Here is a 20,377-nt window from a genome sequence, read left to right as displayed (position 1 = left end):
AGATGCATAATGTATATGCTAGCATGACAGTACATAAAGAAATAGAGACGGTTGGAAACCAAGTATTTCCACCTGTAAGAAATAGAGAACAGTTTGTAACCAAGTATTTCCACCTGTCAAATTTTGTAGTAAAGTGTCTTACATCAAATTATATAAATATATATATATATATATATATATATATATATATATATATATATATATATATATATATATATATATATACACACAGACTATAAAATATTTTCTGTTAAGACAGAATTCCATCTAATAAAGGGAGCTATAAAAACACGAAAAGGGTTCAAATTATAGCGTTATATTTTGAAGACAACAGTCTACCTCAACATACAGCTAACCTATATATAAGATATATGTCTTCCAAATATAATGCTATAATTTCTATATATATATATTTTTATATATATATATATGTATGTATATATATATATATATGTATATATATATATACACATAGACTATAAAATATTTTCTGTTAAGACAGAATTCCATCTCATAAAGGTAGCTATAAAATTCACACCAAGGCCACAGGAAAAATTAGAAGGACTATATTTTGTGACAACAGTCAACACATTTTGAGGTAACAATAAGCTAACACAAAAGCGCTTGGACAGGTGTCTTCTTCCTGTATAATGCTATAATTTCACGATCCTTTTGGTGTTTTTACACTTCACACACACACAGTATGTACTGTATATACAGTACACACACACACACATATATATATGTATATATATATATATATATATATATATATATATATATATATATATATATATATATATACATACATATATAATCTTACACATATATAAATAATAAATTGATCCAAAATATAAGAGATTTATGCTGATGATAGGTCTTTGAGATTATATATCTATCTATATATATATATATATATATATATATATATATATATATATATATATATATATATATATATATATACATAATACACACACAATTATACATACATATACAGTATATATGTTTATTCCCTGATAATAAAAAAGTAACAAGCCTAATGGCTTAGTTTTTTCCTTTAGGGCTCCTGGAAGTAACCATCAGGAAAGGGTAAGGTCTTATGAGGCAGTTACAGCCCATCCATCCATTAGAACGCGTTTAAAATGCGTCCTAGTAATAATGCCCACATTACCATAATGAGAGAGAGAGAGAGAGAGAGAGAGAGAGAGAGAGAGAGAGAGAGAGAGAGAGAGAGAATCTCAAAGACCTGGTCATCAGCATAAATCTCTTATGATTTTGGATCAATTTGATCATTTTTGTGTCGTGCAACTAAGATTATATATATATATATATATATATATATATATATATATATATATATATATATATATATATATATATATAATGTGCTTTTGTCAAAAAATAGCACATGACAATATATTCAGCCACGGCCACAGGAAGAATGAAAGCAGTACCAAGCGCTTTTGTGTTACTTCATTGTACCTCGAAAATGTGTTGACATAACACGAAAGCACTTGGTAGTCCTTCTATTTTTCCTGTGGCCTTGGCTGAATATATATAGTATGTGTTTATGTATATATATATATATATATATATATATATATATATATATATATATATATATATATATATATATATATATATATATATATATATATAATGTGTGTGTGTGTGTGTGTGTAGAATCTACTGGTCACTTTTACCAGATACATATGTGATTGTAATAGCCACAATGCCCTAATGGTCAGATCGGCAACTTGACCTCCTTGTGATTATGGTGACACTCGTTCGTTTCCCGCGACCGGACATCACAAGCACTGCAATTTCTTGCACTTGGATCTCAAGGCTCTGTAGTGACAAGTGTATCCAAAAAAGCGAAGAAGAATTAACAGGGCATTGAAGTTAACAGGGCATTGAAAGAGAAACCGAGCAATAATATAAAGACTCCTCTCGGTATCATCTTGTAATAAGACTAAGAGGCATCTTACTCTAATCTTGCTTTGCGTTCTCACAATAAATATATGAATGTTATAATGGTCCCAACAAACTTCACATGTGGCAGTGTATTCCGTAAATTTACTTCGTTTTTTATTCACATTTTCTAGAAGCAGCTTTTAAGAACTTACGATGTATCGTTTAAGTTTCTTTCTAACCATCGAAATGAAACATTAATCAGTCGTGTTTTAAATGGAAACTAAGAGGGAATTTTGGTTTCCCTACCCCCCTTTTTTTTTTTTTTACACACCTGAAACGTTAATGTTTCTTCTCGTTTATTTTGGAATTGGACTATTGTTTAATTTTACGCTTCTGAAACTTGTGAAAATTCCGAAACAGGTCTCGTTAAGCACTTAAATTTACCTTTAACTTCAGGGACAACACCCGGGTTTTTTTTTATATTTTTATGATATAATTATGTTGAAGTGGACATCTTTTTGTTACGCGCTTGGTAATAATTTTGATGTAATTTAACTTTTTGCGTTATCACTCGATTTGCACCTTTCCCCAAAAGCTATAGATAGACTCCTTGAGTTGTGTGTATAATACACACAAATGTGTATATATATATATATATATATACAAATGTATATATATATATATATATATATACATATATATATAATATATATATATATATATATATATATATATATATATATATATATATATATATATATATATATATATATATACATACATACAGCTATGGGGAAGGGGGTTAACTATCCGATTCGGAGCAATTTATTGGGACGAGAGTGCTAGCCCCATGACCTCTTCCACTCTCGCTGTAACCCAGTAAAGTCGACTAACCACCAAGTATACACTTCATCACTTCAGCCTACAGAAAAGGCAGATTTCCCTTCTCTTTGAACCACTGTGCCATTTCTTCTTCGTAACACCTTAAATGTTACATTCAAAAGCTTCTAATGTTACTGTCACAGTGTTGTCGATCAAGAAAACAGCCCATTCCTGCTGTCTGCGGGAGAAAACGAAAGGTGTAGTGCTTTTTATTAACTAATCTTTTCACGTCTTAGAATGCGGGAGTGAAAACGGAACCAGTTCACTTCCTAGGTTTCATCTGCATCTTTATATGCCTCTGTTCTCTTGGCTTTTTCTTGTAGCAACAGAAAACTACTTAGCAAAATACTCTGCACTTTCTGACTTCTTAATAAATATGCACCCACTATCAGGGTGTGGTAACATCACACAGACATTTTTCTGATACACTTTCGAAATGTGTTGGTAAACTTCGCTCGAATAACCAGTATTTGGTGGCAAGTCTAGCTGAAGTCGCCTATGATCGTAGGGGGGGAAGAGACAGACGATGATCCCAAACGTGCCTTTGCTGGCAATAAACATAAATCAGTATGTCAAGTGTAATTGGTTACTGCAGTTTATTATTCAACTTATGACATAAAACAACTGCATTCTGTAACAACGCTGATAGTAAAATGCAGTCCCAGCACTAGAAACGGTTTTTATCTCAAATAAATAAAAATAAAAAGGTTATTATGCAAAGTACTCATGTTGATATGCATGGAGTGTGAATATAACGTGCATCAACAAAGGCAAAAGGCATCCTATTGGTACCTTTGTTGGTGGCAAGATACCTGGAACTTCCGAAAAATATTGCTCCTAAGAAATTGAACAGGTCCTTCAATTTCACCGACTGTAAACCATATCAGTTGATGAGGTTTCGAAAGTTCCAATTATGAAAATAACCTGCTGGTCACAATACTACTTCAACAGTTTTAAAGTTCAAGATCCTGAGCTAATAATTATTCATTTTAATTTCATAATAAATGACATGATAACAGATTTAATCTCCGGGCATCCAAAGGGGAAGAGAGAGAGAGAGAGAGAGAGAGAGAGAGAGAGAGAGAGAGAGAGAGAGAGAGAGAGAGAGAGAGAGAGAGAGAGAGAGTCTAAGATTTTCCATTACTCAAGTGACACGTATGTCGAGTTCCTTGACCTGTTGTGCATAATCATCAAACACTTGGTCAACTAACAGCTCTCCCTAACATTTGTTAAGATATATTTTTGATGATGACAGTAAAATATACGATGAATCACTTTTGGAATGTCCTTATTAATTCACGTCCAACAAACAAGTGTAAGAAATCTGAAAGAATCTCTGGGGAAAAGCCAGCACCAAATCCTAGGTTAGTGCGTTCTGACATTTGGAATCTTGGGCGTGGTGTATTCTGACATCTCTAATCTTTGGGCTGGCATATTCTAACATTTGCAGTCTTGAGGTTGGTGCATTCTGACATTTGCAGCCTTAAGGTTGGTGTATTCTGACATTTGTAGGCCTTAGGTAGATGTATTCTGACATTTGCAGTCTTAAGGTTGGTGTTTTCTGACACTTGCATCCTTTGGGTTTGGTATATTCTGACATCTGTAATCTTTGGGTTGGTATATTCTAACATTTGCAGTCTTGAGGTTAGTGTATTCTGACATTTGCAGTCTTAAGGTTGGCGTATTGTGACATTTGTGGTCTTTAGGCAGGTGTACCCTGACATTTGCAGTCTTAAGTTGGTGTTTTCTAACACTGGCACCCTTTAGGTTTGGTATATTCACACATTTGTAATCTTTGGGCTTGGTGTATTCTGACATTTGCAGCCTCAGGTTGGTGTATTCTGACATTTGCAGTCTTAAGGTGGGTGTATTTTGACATTTGTGGTTGCTAGGTTGGTGTATTCTGAAATTTGTGGTTCTTAGGCGTATTCTGACATTTGCAGTCTTAAGGTTGGTTTTTTCTAAAATTTGCATCCTTTGGGTCTGATATATTCTGACATCTACAGTCTTTGGATTTGGTGTACTCTGACATTTGCAGTCTCAGAGTTGGTATATTCTGACATTTGCAATCTTAAGGTTGGTGCATTCTGGCATTTGCAGTCTTCAGGTTTGGGTATTCTGACACTGGCAGTCTTTGGGTTTGGTGTATTCTGACATTTTCAGTATTAGGGTTGATGTTCTGATGTTGGAAATCTTAAGGCTGGTGCATTCTGGCATTTGCGGCCTTAAGGCTGGTGTTCTGATATTTGTAATCTTAAGGCTGGTGCATTCTGGCATTTGCAGTCTTTAGGATTGGGTATTCTGACAATTGCAATCTTTGTTTGGATATTCTGACACTTGCAACCTTAAGGTTGGTGTATTCCCAGATTTGCAGTATTTAGGTTTGGTATTCTGACATTTACATTCTTTAGGTTGGTGTATTCTAACATTTACAGTCTTGGGTTTGGTGTATTTTGACACTAGCAGTCTTTAGGTCTAATGTCTTTTGTCATCACTTGCAAAATCTGTATGTTACTATATTCTAATCTTACAACACATTAGAGTCAAACATACTCTTAAAAGTGCAAAGTCTTTAGGTCTGGTGTGTTATGTCACTTGCATAGTCTAGGTTTAAGGTATTCCAACATTTGCAGTCTTTATTTCGTGTATTCTGACACTTGCAAAGTATTAGGTTTGATGTATTCCAACCCTTAAGTGCATTGTTTGTTTTAGTCCGACACTTGCAAATTTTTTAGGTTTAATGTATTCAACATTAGCAGTAAGGGCTGTGTATTCTGACATAGGCAAAGTCTTTAGATTGGTATATTCTGACATTTTCAAATATTTTTAGGTCTGTGTAGTTTGAAATGATCAAGTCTTTTGGTCTTGTGCACTCCTGTATTTGTATTACAGGCTGTTCAAAGGGCAAGATCCTGTGCTGGCATGAGGCCAGCTGTCTCTACAACAACACCACCACTTGCCACGTCTAGGTTGGATGTATTAGGATTAGGGTTTGGTGCATTCTGTAATTTACAAAGTATTCTGTCAAGATTAGGGTTTGGTGCATTCTGTAATTTACAAAGTATTCAAATTTGGTGCATTCAGCATTAGCAAAGTCTTCAGGCTTTTTATATTTTGATACTTGCAATGTCTTGGACAGTTTTGTGTATGTAGCTATCTTCAATTTCTTAGGTTTGGTGCTCTCAAACTATGTCTTTAGGATAATGTTCTAGTCCTTTCAGTCTTCAGGTTTATTTATTCAATTACCTGCAAAAGTCTTCGTGTTTGGCGTGTTTCGGCATTTGCAAAGTATTTAGGTTTGGTATTAGCTGATACCTACAGTCTTCAGTTACTCTAAATTTTGCAGTCTTCAGGTTTGGTGTATTATGTAATTTGAACAACGCAGGAGTACTGTGATATTTTGCAAGTCTTTCGGTATGGTTTACTTTGAAATTTGCATTCTTTGTTAATGGTGTATTCTGATATTTGCAGTCTTTAGGTTATTTAAGTTTGGTATATTCTGACATTTATAGTTTCTAGGTTTAGTGCGATGTGACATTTGCAGTCTTTATGTATGATTTATACTAACAATATACTAACAACTGCATTCTTTAGGGTTGGTGCATGCTGACATCATCAAAGTGTGGATGTAGGGCACTGTGGAATTTGCAGTCTTGGGATTTTGGTGTACTGTGCAATTTACACCATTTTTAGATATGGTGTACTCTGAAAATAATATAGTCTTTAGGTTATGCTTTACTGCATGCTTTTAACAATTGGAATATGAAGAATATGAGATTTAGGCCTGATGCCAGGCGCTGGGACCTATGAGGTCATTCAGTGCTGAAAAGAAGAGAGTAATGGAGGCTTGAGAGGATTAATAGGAAGAGAACCTCGCAGCTGCATTATGAAGCAATTGTTAGGAGAGGGTGGAAAGTAATTTGGAAGAATGAGGATATGAACGGAGGTACGGTAAAAGGAATGAAAGGGGTTGCAGCCACGGGCCGAAGGGACGCTCCAAAGAAACTTATGTAAAACCTACAGTGCACTGCATGAGGTGCACTGATGGCACTTCCCCTGTGGGAGTTTCTGGGAAATGAATTTGGACTTGACTTCTCTTCCTGGTCCTGTTCCCTTCAGTTTTCAACCTTCCGTTCTACAATGTGCAGGTCTGTCGTTTCCTTTCGGGATGAACCCCACCCATTTCACTTTAAAAAAATTATTATTATTATTTATTTATATACTTTTTTTTTTTTTGCTTCCGTCGGCGCTGCTTCAGCAGGGACACATTGGGCTGCCCAGTTGTATTAGTTTTTAGTATCAAATCCACGACCACTCAACATCTGTTTAGGGAAGTAGACTTTCATGTTCATCAAAATCAAATTTCCAAGTACTCCGTCATTAAAAATCCCTATTATAGATGTCGATCTTACAAAAGCGTCGAATTAATGCTTGCAGACTGAAATCAATAATACATGCACACACACACTATATATATATATATATATATATATATATATATATATATATATATATATATATATATATATACATATACATATATACATATACTGTGACCTTGGAAAGTGCCGAAATAATGCTTGCATACTGAAATCTATAACACATACAAACATACACATATGTATATACACATTACACACATCTATAATATAATATATATATATATATTATATATTATATTATATATATATATATATATATATATATATATATATATATATATATATATATATATATATATATATATACACTTCTTAACCAGAAGAATCCAACCCTGAGTCGAGACGTCTTTTACAGTTTTCACGATTTCTTGTTCTTTAAAGTCAGTGGTTCCAAATGTCACCTCTCCATCAGTGGACAGATGATCAGGTAACACTTTCACTTTCGTGAATTGATCTCACACTGCTGGCATTTCAAGGAAGAAAACACACACAAATATATATATATATATATATATATATATATTTGTGTGTGTGTGGGTGGTGAAAACAAAACAGATTGTGGCTTATGAAATTAACCAAAAAAAAAAAAAAAAAAAAGGTTGCACATGTGAAAGCATGTATCATTGTCGAGATGGCTTGGTCATATGGAGAGAATGGAAGACATTGGGTTGGTGAATTCTGTATAATTCTCAAGTGTTAGGAGGGATGGGACGACCTAAGAAGTGAATGGAAAGATGGCTCACTAGCAGTGCTGGCAAAGAATGGCTTTAATAAAAAACACACAAGAGTGTACAGGAGACAGTTGAACCATGAAGTGTAAGGGAGCATGATGTGCTGCCGATGAGCCTTCGCTGTGAGTGTATGAAGCAGTAGAAGTTTTCCATCCATGAATCCGAAGTTATAAGCTTGAATATGGATTGGGGGCTGTTCTCAAAGCAAGAGCACGTGCTGGCATAACGTCAGCTTAATCATAACCAACACTGAATTCAGCAGTGACCATTTTTTTTTTTTTTTAGCCAATCCTTGCAAAGGAAAACGGCTTCATAATACATGTACATGTGTATGTATGTGATATATATATATATATATATATATATATATATATATATATATATATATATATATATATATATATATATTGATTGTATATATATAGATATATAAAGATAATATATATATACACATAAAAAAATTCTAACTTGTTAGAAAACACAAGTTGATTGTACTTGCTTGGCCTTTTCGGCAGATGATGATAAAGATAACGATTACGGACTTATAAAAAAAAACATGAGTAACCTTTTAGAAAACACAACCGTTAAGACACAAGTTTGCTTTTCCAATGTGAACGACAATTTATGCATGTTAATGATTTACTTGCTATCATCGGTATTAAAAAAATCTCTTTCAACAAACTTATTCTCTTTTCATATAAGTAAAATACACACTATATATATATAATATATATATATATTATATATATATTCAGTAAACTTGCTTTATAATGGCTCATTTGGCTTCTTGCCTAAAGAAAAAAATATGCCGCCTGTATGTTGCCATTGAATATCATGATACTCCAAACCGGTTCTCTCTCTCTCCCTAAATCTTGCAATGAACTCCTGGTGCCACCTGGAGACGTGTCGAAATCCACTTCCTTTAACTTCCAAATTATGGCTGCCCACGATTTGTCGCAGGGAAAGTGATATAAACCCTTCGTTTATTCCATGACGCAACGGGAACCCGATATACAAATCTCACTAAATCCCAAGATTTTTTTCTTTGCCCTGTGTACTTCAAAAAATAATATTAAAGCTGTCGGACGACTGTTAATTTCCCAAACAAGTGCATTAGAATCAAGATATGTTTTGTCAAATTCTGAAAGCAATCAATTCAGTCGATCTGAGACAAGCCAGGTATGAGAGAATTTCTGGTCCTTGCTCTTGTGCGGCGCTGCAGTTTCAATACTGGCTCTTTCTTCACCCCAGGTGGTCTTCTGGTGTTTCCACTTTACAAGCTCGTCTTAGAAATTGCTCGCTGTGAAATACATATCTTATCAACTGATAATGAAAATAATTTGCATAATTTATTCCTTCAGTTTATTTCGATCTGAAAGTCTGACTTTAAGTCGCACATTCAAAAAAAAGACGTTTTATCCTTTGAAGAAAATGCCTGTGATCTCAAGAGAAAGTTACCCATTCTGTTTCAGGTGGTGAGGTTAGAAGGGTTTAGTACCTGTCAAACGTTATCACTTATCTAACGAGTCCATACCTGTCATACAAAGAAGACCGAAGAGGGGAAGTTGGACAATAATGAAAAATACAAGTTTTTACACATTACAGAATATCCCTTTGTGATTATGAATCAGTATTTATGGTTTAAAAGTTAAAAACAATTTTAATATTTTCAGCACACATAATGCAATGAAATGAATTTCAATGCTTTTTTGGTGTAGAATTAAGCTAGTCTTGTGCCAGCACGGCCTCTTGCCATAAAATTCATCCGCATTTTGGACGGGGTCATTTTCAAGCAATTAAGAGATGGATAAATTGAGAAAGTGTCTCCTATAACCAACGTTCAAGGCTAGTTAGACAAAGAAATTCACGAATTTCAACCCGTGGTCCGGGCCCTTATTTGAGAGAGAACGACTTCCATCCATTAGCACGAGAGATTTAACAGTTAAAAAAATAAATTAAATTATTCTAAATACTGACGAAGATTCTGAGATTATTCCTTAAAAGATCTATGTTACAGATTTATACTTGATAACAGCTGCATAAGTCACACAGACCAAATTCAACCGTTAAATTGCACTCTCGGTTATGCACGACATTGTTGGATTAAAAATAGACTTATTACAATCTGCTTGTCAACATGCATTCCAAATACAGTTCTTGGGTGAGACAAGGTGATTTCAGTGAGGTAAGGCATTGACAGCTGGTGGTGAGTGGAAGAGAGGTTTTCACAGTACTGCATTTAAGAGTTCACCAACACAAAACTTTTTAAAATAGGAGTAACATAAACAGAATTTCAAACATAAAATCTGATGAAAATTCTCCAACGTAAACAGGAACTTATAATTCTAGTCAACAATTTTTCTTTATGCTTTGTGGCTATGTTTTAAGTTGTGAGGTCCAGGGGAAGATGATGTTTGTCAGTGCAGTGTGCCCCCAGGAGGATCAGTAGCTAAGAACCAATTAAACACGGAATTCATAATAAAATTATTTACCTGTGGAACTCCTTGAAGATCAGTTCCAGCCCCTGGAGGTACGAGATTACCTCGCCATGGTGGATGTTATCTTTTAACAGTTATTGAAAGCAATGATGTTAAATCTTACTTCAGCAACAAATACAAGGGGCCAGATGAAGTTAGAATGAAAGGTCGTATTAGGGCACTCCATCTGGCAGGATATCTAAATATGTATAGTGGTTGACCTGTGATGATGGATGAGATACCGTGAAGTAGACAGTTCTAATCTCGGTCAGGTTTGATCGAGTTCGTTCTGAGGTTGTTGGGAACCTGAAGGGTAAAGGTGTTTAGTTTTACTGGGTGTGTTGGTAGATTTGGAACCAGGTCATTTCGATTTTGCAGAAAATTCTGTAACATACAGTAAGGAAGATCATGAGTTTTCACATTTTTTTTTTTTTAAAGTTACGTGGAACACCCCCTAGTCAATCTTCTTGGGCATAGTTGGGTGTGGAGACCAAGACGGTGATCAACAGCCTGTAATTTTCTAACCAGTACCAAACATAGCTCAAGAATGATACAGACATCTTTTGAAAATTTTCTCAGCATTCATGCCAACTGCTTACTGCTACACTGTAATTGTCAATACAGATATTATTATGCACCTTGTGGGAAGACTACATTATGTAGGTCACTTCAAAACTGTTCAGTTTTCTTGAGAGTTTGTTATGGCGAGGACTAAAATTTTCATTGGCACCTAAAGAAATAAATGCGGTTCACTGACTAGTATCAATATTACTAACCATGCTAACGGACAGAACAGGTTCAATAACTTCAATAGCTCCCTTGTGGGGTATCCATTGTGAAATGGGTTGGCTTACATACTGGCCCATCATCAGATATTTGAAGTGTTCAATGTGTGGGGAAATGGGGCAGTCAGTATTTTACGTCTACATGAATGCTTCTGTTGAAGCTCACTCTAATAGAAATTATCACATTCAGTGATTCGCTGCACCTAAAAAAGCCATGTTGGTTCGTTCAGAGCCAGGATGTCAGTCATATATATGATTTTGGGATATGGCTTTTGCTGTCGAGATTTTCACCACAGGATGCAAGTCGAGTTTCTTCAGTTTTCTGCATAATTTTCAGACATTAGAGGGCTAGGATTGGCCCAACTGTGTAGTTCAGTGGTTCCCAACCTATGGGTTAATTACCCACAACTGGGTATTTTGGATAATCTGTGTAGGTAATGGAAGGCTACTATATGATAATTTGTATCTTAAAATTTAGAAATTTAACAAAAAATTTTTTTTTAATAACCCTTATCTATTTATTTTATTATAGATTCACAGAATCTATACTACTGTAACTACATTTGATGATATGGGTAACACAAACCTGAAGTAGTCAGTGAATGGGTATGTAATGAAAAAGGTTGGGAACCACTGATGTAGTTACTTCTGCAAGTGCTGACTTAATTTTCCATTTCATCTCTAAAATCAATGTCTTATAAAATCAATGTCTTGTAGTATCAGGAGACTGTTGCCACAAACCAAAGAAAGTAGTTGATTTGTTTACCTTGTGGAACACCTTGTGGCTCAAGTCCCAAGCTGAATATATACAAGAGTAATGGCTCCATAAAACACACACCTTTAGGAGACATAAGGGATCACTTTACTCTGAGGAGATTAATGCCACTCTTCCCTTTTTCAGCTGTGTGAATATGCGAGGAAAACGTTGGATTATTTTTGTTTCCTACTGTCTGGTGATGCATTCAAGTGAATTTAACAGCCTTAGTTCAAGAAACATTTGATTTCAATGCAATATGCCTTGAGGAAGCTGATTGTTGGTAAGATTGTAGTTGAGGAATTCTGGATGGTAATGCGGATGGTGCTCAGCTGAGCACTATAAGGAGCGTCACATTATTAGGTAGTGATCAAATTATGCTAAGAGTCACCATAAAGTAATATGGTACTCTGAATGCTATGATTAGTGAAAATGTAGGCTTTGTTCAAAATATTTTTTTGTAAGAACTGTTGCATACAGCACACTACTTAGCACTGCCCTTCTAGACAAAACTTTTGACAATGGGTCATGTAATCCTCTGCATATCGTATTAGGAAAGTTCATGTTGCTGAGAATGTCGAGAGAATTAATTAAATTAAAGATAATAAACTGTTTTGATGGATACTTTTCAGAGACTGTTCCAATGGAAGGGTAAAATGGGATGGGGGCAACCTACTAATATGACTATAGAATGCAACTTAATTACATTAACTACTAGAAACAGGCAGATGGTATAATTTTACTTCTTGTTACTTTTACAATCATGCTTGTTTAGCGATATAAGTGCACCTCGCGTGGTGCACTATTGGCATCTACAAAAGGTGTTTGCAGTGCCCATTATCCATTATACCCCATCTGCATCCAGTGCTTCCTGTTTTCCATCCTATGTCCAACCTCTTATTTTACATCCTCACAACTGTGTGGTTTTCACCTTCAGATCCTTGTACTTCATCTCACTTTCTGGATCTCTTTATCTTCTTGCAGAACAGCCACTCCACTCCTTTTCCGTCTGAATCAATGAAAGACTCAATGTGTCCCAGTGCTTGGCTTCAAGGCCTAAAATTCATTATTAATTCTTTCATTCATCCAAAGTGATGACATAACCATCCCCTTTACAATCTTCAGTGTTTAACTGAACTTCTTTTGCTGCTTTAATCTCGAGTTCTTAGTCATGTAAGTAAACGCAAATTGTTTTACATTCCTGGTCCAAACCATCTGTTACATGTGAAAATATACCGAGTCTATATTACTTTCCTCTTTATCAATTTCTTTTAAAATACAGATGTAGGTAAGCCTTCAATATACTAAAGCAGAAAGAAATGACAATTGGTTGTTCTTGAATGCTGTTACCCTTACTACGAGAATTGAGGCATTGCTATGTTAGGGTTGTAGGTGTGTAAGCGTGTACTCCCGGTGGCCTCGGTTATAGGGATAGGTAGGGGGTTGGATGGGGTAATGGCGGGGAAGGTTTGGATGGTGAAAGAGCCTGGATTAGGTGAGGGAAGACTTTGACGGTAATGGTGAACTTGGGGTGGAAGGACACATGGCTGGGTCTCATACGAGAATGGTTGGGGATGTTGTGGCCTTTCTTATTCAGATATTGAAAGGAAAGAGTCGGGGGGTAATGAGGGAGGGGGCCGTGTTGAAGATTGCGAGGAAAGGGAGTGGTAGCTGGAGGAACCGCGCGAACAGGGGAAAGGGAAGAAGTGGGTGAGAGGGAAGAAGTGGGTGAGGGGGAAGAGACAGGGTGAAAAGTCTATAGTTAATCATTTCATGAGACACACAGATTTGACAGTTCTTTTGCCTGAATATTTTGAGATAAAATCTCACAAGAAGATGAATATCATAAAGGTAATTCGAAAAGTTTCCAGACCCAGCCTTATCATCAAATTGTTATAAACATGCTTTGTAGTCGATATAATGTAAAATGTTTAAACGGAGAAGTCTCATCCAATTCGACAAGTTCTCTTACTGGTGAACTTGTTCTTGGACGGCCAAGTACCTGCTAGGTGGGGACAGTCCCCACCTTATAGGTAAATGTCAAGATATGTTTGGTAAACCAGCTTCTCAAATTTGTATGAAGACATTTCATTCACATATGCAATATGTTAACGAACTCTAACGATGATATTATGCAGGTAGTTCCACAGGTACCACGGACGCAACCAAGGGAAGTCATTTACCAGAGGTATGTAATTGTAATAACCACATTGCTCTCTTAACTTCTCGAATTCTTCAGACTTTTGGATACAAAGATACTGTAGGCCTATACATCTGCAGCACACCATTCAACTAAACCAAGGCATACGAGACATTTCATACGTAGGAAATGACAGTATATATATCTCAGTATTACAGCCGCACATTTCTCATGCAAATACTTAATATGCACAAGCGTTTTCATGAAAATGACGCTCATGGATATAATTACCTTCGACGTTACCTCTCCCACGCATGCGCACACGCATACACGAACAGAACGCCTACATGATATGGATGGAATATACAGATTACGCCAAATGCCAAGCACTGGGACCTATGAGGTCATTCAGCGCTGGAAGGGAACCTGAGTAGTTAAGTTTAAACGGTGTGACAGGAAGAAAACCTCGGAGTTCCACTGTGGAATCATTGTCAGGAGAGGGTGGATAGCAAGATGGAAGATAGATATGAATGGAGGTACAGTAAAAGGAATGAATGAAAGGACGCTGCAAAGAACCTTTAGTAATGCCTACATTGCACCCCGTGAGGTGCATCGACGGCATACGTGACAAGTAGTCACGTATGCCAAGCTTGTATTTGATACCTGCTTCCCAGCCAATTAAGTAGCTTCAGATACAAAAGGCACTTCTTGGCGCAAAGCCTCAACGTTCTCGGATATTTTTAACATAAATTATCACAATTATGGCGATTATACAAAACAGTAATCTGTCCTGAATAATTTGATCGAAAAATTACATTTTTACAGAATGACTGTCAGCTGCGAAAGCAAAGACCGGTAATTGATCATTATTGTTATTAAAAATGGCGAAAAAATCATATGAAAACAAGTAAAAGTTCCAGCACCATGAAAACTAACAAACTACATATACTTTAGTGTAATTGGGCAGAAAAAAAAAAACCCTTGGTTAAAGTGGTTCTTTAGAAAACTCGCACCAGAAATAAATACCGCAGCCAAATTGTCCAATACGTTTACGGAAAAACTAAGTTACATTTCATTTCAGGAGAGAGAGAGAGAGAGAGAGAGAGAGAGAGAGAGAGAGAGAGAGAGAGAGAGAGAGAGAGAGAGAGAGAGAGAGAGAGAGAGAGGTTACATAACCTGTAGAGTTGGCCGTTTGTTTCTTTGCTTCACTAAAAGGACAGGTGGCATTGAAATATTTCACTTCACAGAGCAACCAGTCCCTTCCTCTCTCCTTTCTATGATTTCCAGCGTGAGAACCGACTGAATGTTCATCTAAACCTTTTGGCGTCAAAATGACGACGTACTCAACATAGACCACAAATTCAAAAACTACAACGACCGAAATCTCGATTCTTATACTCACAATAATTATCCGGTGGTCTTCGGCTGTCCAAACAGCTTGTATAACTGTTACAGTCCTTCTGCTGCTCCTTAAATTAAGAGCACCACAATATCAACTACACTCTGTAATGACTATATATCACTTTTCTCAACTGCTGCTTTTAATTAATCCTGTCCCTGCAATCAAAATTGAGCACCAATTAGTACTAATGCAGATCTGCGAGACAAGTGGTTTACTTGCATTCATTTGTTGTAAAAAGTATTTTTGATGCAGCTACCATACTCTACAGTATGGCTACTGCAACTTGATTTACTTAGGACCTGAACCCACATCATATGCAGTTAATGCAATTCACTCCATCTTTAAGTTTTTCAAAACCCAAAATAATAACACACATGGCAAAGTTATTTAAGCATAATTTTTATACCATATATGAAGACTGCCCAGACGAACTCTGGACCTAACTAGCGCGTTTCATTTGATGTTGCACTGGGAATAGCATTTTTTTTTGTTGTTGAATCTTTTGAGACAAAAATTTCAAACAACTGAAGACAGAATGATATACAGTCCTAAATGGTAAAAGAACATTCACACCCGAAGAAAACGTGAACGGGTGGTAAGGGAAATACCTCTTAAACAAAATTCTTTCAATTCACGATGGGCTAATGGCAATTAAATCCAATGGTACCCTCATAAACGAGATTTTCGCTTTCTGGTGTACATCAGTCGCCTTACATCAGATATTCAATTCCTATTCACAGTGACATTTCTACACTTCACATGATATTATGGAGAGAGAGAGAGAGAGAGAGAGAGAGAGAGAGAGAGAGAGAGAGAGAGAGAGAGAGAGAGAGAGAGAGAGAGCAATGTATGTTCAAGCAGTTACCAAACTAAGCCAACAGGACTACTTTAAATTAGTGTCATTGCCTTTTTTCTTGTACTATTACCGTTCTTTTCTAAACAATGCACATAAATTACTCCATGGAAAACAGTCTATTTAACACCATACTTTAGTCATATGTATATACATACGTGTATATATATACAGCTGTACATAACTGAACTTTTTTAAAAATGTTAAATGGTCACAACAATTTTTACCCATAAATTTTGCACGATAATTATACGAGTTTCTGTTCACGTTTTTATTGTTCCAGATAATTTAGTTTTATTGTAATTCTCGTTTAATTCTACAGTTTAATTTTTTCCCGTCATACGACGATCAAGAGAAAGATTGCATTTTGTACAGTACTAAATCACCATGTACCACATTAAGTATCCATGCCTCGTGATTTTGTGTGCCGATACTGTATACGTACGTAGGATGAATGTATCTTGGTCCGTGGGTGTAGGGATTTGCATTCTTGACCTTCACTTATACTGCCACCACTTGAAAAATGTACGGATACGATGGTAAAATATAAAACGCATAATATTCACAGGCCTGCAGCTCAGTTTTTGAGGGATTACTAATACTTTTGAAACCTTTCGAAAAATTTGTCTCCGGATTTACCAGTACGAACCGTCAATTTAAACTCAGAGCCTTTCAAACTGGGAACTTGTTCAGCACACTTTGAAGACTAGCTGTTTTTTTTTTTTACAAATTAACCTAGAATTGACAAGCACATGTCGACCACATGTTGATGGACATAACGTTGCTTTCTGTTGTTATGCTTGACTGGTGTCATTGAAAAAGAACATTGTCAAATGGTTTAGTGTGACGTTTCTAGTGCCTGACACGCACTAAGATAGTGTTAAAGCAGATTAAACTATTGCTTGTGCTTATTGAACTAAATTTAATATCACATTCATCTCATACTAATAACCGTTGATGTTAAATGTTATGACCGGGATCTCCGACCCAAAACCAGTTTATATCACGTGGCCCAAGCCCAGGTCCCCACTTAGGCCTATCTGGAGGCTCTCACATGGTACAGATTTAAAAGTTCTGCTTCTATGGACCGCAGGCTTGTGTTTTAGTACCTAACATCAACATTTTCGCGAAAGGGAAACCGTACGGTGCTGATGTTCATAACGGTGTCGTTATGTTGGTACAAAAACACTCATTTGGCCAACAAAAGTGTGCTACGTGGACATGCTTCCGTGCCCATATGTAGTTCACTTAAGCATTAGCCTATATCCTGGAGTTATCCCACAGTATTGCAGCAAGACAATTCTGCATCAGTCACCACCATTCCACTTTTTTACTGCAATTTCTAACAAAGCGATTTGTTTAGATGTCTCCTTTACATATTATGGACTGGGCTTCAAACAGGCTGAATGGTGCCTTTTAAATGTTACGCGCAATTGTCTACATTTTTCTGTATTACATTTTGTTATTTACATTATGTTCGTGTTGCTTTACCACATTATTCATTTACCCCACAATTTCTCCCATGGAAGCAGCTTGCTTAGCAAGTTGACAGCTTTTTAACATCTGATGTGACTACATGTTCATTTTGAGTATTTCTTCGTCGTCCCAAAAACAATTTAAATTTCTCTTGTTTCACTTCCCCCTGGCGTGTTCTGGTAAATAGTGTAAGCTTTAAATAAACATTTTCAACTGTTATCAATTGGTATTTTTTTTTTATTGTGAAGCACATTAGCCACTAGTGTGAACAGTTCAGTATTTTCATGTCTCATTTCAAAATAATCTGCACTGCGGTTACTGATAATGTCATAAATACTTTTGCAATAAAACATGAGAAAAATCAAGTCACTAGTTTACACATTCACCGGCCAGAATAAAAAAATGAAAACATACAATATATATATATATATATATATATATATATATATATATATATATATATATATATAATTATAATCTGAAATTATAACATTCATAACTGATACATCTCGCACAAATGCATACAAACCTCATTACCAGCACTGACAATAAAGTGTCAGAGTACATGCTTGTGCTCTTGTGGATACAGATGTCACTTTCCCAATCATACTATAACTGCATCATCCTGAATTTAATTAACTTTCATATCCTTTCACGTGCTGACAATTCCACCAAACCCATCAGTTTATCCTCAGATAAATTAATTTTTTTTTTTTTATGTTTCATCAATAACATTCACTTGTACTGCCTAGACCATCGTTTTCCAACACTTCTGTGCAATCCAGTTTATCCTTTGCATTCTTATCAAACTCGACCCTTAATCAGTCAAGGAAACACTTTCATGCAGTCTCTTTCCATACGACCAAACTGGCCCTGGCACGCAGTGTTCCATCTCACTTAGATGCTTACCTTCTATAAATTTGACAAAATGTAAACTTATCAAGCATTCCTGTACATTATATAAGCAGACACCATAACTGTATGAAATTTTCCTTACGTGGTTAAATATGCAGTGTCAGTTCACACTGTTTTTAATGTTAGGCATTTCCTGTCACTAACAGTGTTATATTTTTTACTGCACTTACACTTCGTTTAGTTACAAAAGAATACACGAACGTTTCCTTTGGATACAGATTTGTTTTGTATGTTAGGCTTCATATACATGCTGGAATAATTTCGAAGGGTAGTTAAGGTTTTGTGACGTTTTTCCACACACTGACAGCCAGACTTCCATTCATGATTCCCAGTGTTACTAAAAGCTTCAAGTTTGGCCTATCAGAGTGTTGTGCTTCTACGGTACTGTGTAAAATTAATACAAACTAATGGCATTTTACTTTGAGGTACATTCAACAGCCACCTGTCACTTCCCTCAACAACTTTCACAGTTCTTTCAAGCCTGATATAAAACTTTCACCTTTCCTCATGAGGCCACCTGAATCTGAACTCATTCTCTGGTATTGCGGTCGGTCTCTTCGCCAAATTTACTTTGCTTCAGCTTCAAGCGGATCGTTTACGAACATACCCTACTGGCAAGTCCTACTCAGGTTCAAAAATGTGATTTAAGGCTCCTAAACTATTTTGTATTAATGCAAGTTACATTTACTCAACCAAGTGCACATTTACCAGAAATAAATTAACACGAAAATTTGGCCTACAAACTCAGGAACTAGGGTGTTCAACTATTCAACGATTTATGGCAAGTAAAAATAACAATCACTGGGGTGTTCAACTATTCAACGCTTTACGTCTATTAGAGATAAAATTCAAAATTCTTGCCAACCTAGAATTAAGTTGACTACTTTTTATATTTCTATAAAAAAAAAAATAGTCTATACAATAACCACCACCAAGTACTATACCTCTCCATCCTTCACCCAAAACGACTGGTCAACTCATTAATACAGTAAATGCTTCTGCCTATTCAGTTTTTCAACCGGTACCAATGTCTTCTTTACTACATAATCCTTGTTTCAACCAGTTCACAAATGTGACCTTGAATCCCATCATTAGACCTGTTCCAGATGAATAAAATACACATACACCGCAATGACAATACAGTCATGGTGGAATGTGCCTTTTCACTGTAGTAGTAACTGCTAAGGCCGCCAGGTGAAGACCCTATCACTTAAGGAAAAGATCCATGTTTGCACAGCAATTACATCAGCTCATGCAACTCCCACACACCATGTTTGGAGCAAGCTGATTACCAAATGCGTTAAGTATCTTCAACATTACATTTTGCAAGATTATCTTCCATATGCATTACCAGCTTCTGATATGCGAGATCAAACAGAACTGAAAGAATGTGATATTCAAACATCACTTGAACATCTTATAACAACTTTGGATTGAGGTAATACGCGAACTTCATAAAATTAAAATATCTATGTTGTCAACAATGCTTGACTGATTGTGGCTAATCTATGTCAAAAAATTGCATTTTTCCTTAGTCTTTGCAACAGCCTCTTCATAAAACGTGCAACTCACTGTATTGTCAGGGGAAACATGCAACAATGAC

General features: G+C 35.9%; 1 protein-coding gene across 10 annotated transcripts in view; it reads right to left on the bottom strand.

The window, feature by feature from the left end:
- LOC136853044 (uncharacterized) overlaps window positions 1-20,377 on the bottom strand; it is a 248,876-nt gene that overhangs the window by 12,926 nt on the left and 215,573 nt on the right. For 3 of the 10 annotated variants that reach the window (XM_067128254.1, XM_067128256.1, XM_067128255.1), the window contains exon 2: window positions 15,531-15,685. The exons of the other annotated variants lie outside the window; for them this stretch is intronic. The gene's annotated coding sequence lies outside the window, so the exon portion shown is untranslated. The remainder of the gene's footprint in view (window positions 1-15,530; window positions 15,686-20,377) is intronic. 10 annotated transcript variants of the gene reach the window in all.

Source organism: Macrobrachium rosenbergii, chromosome 26, assembly GCF_040412425.1.
Source record: "Macrobrachium rosenbergii isolate ZJJX-2024 chromosome 26, ASM4041242v1, whole genome shotgun sequence".
NCBI lineage: Eukaryota > Metazoa > Arthropoda > Malacostraca > Decapoda > Palaemonidae > Macrobrachium > Macrobrachium rosenbergii.
The sequence above is the reverse complement of the archived record's forward strand: the minus strand, read 5'-3'. Positions and strand labels throughout refer to the sequence as shown.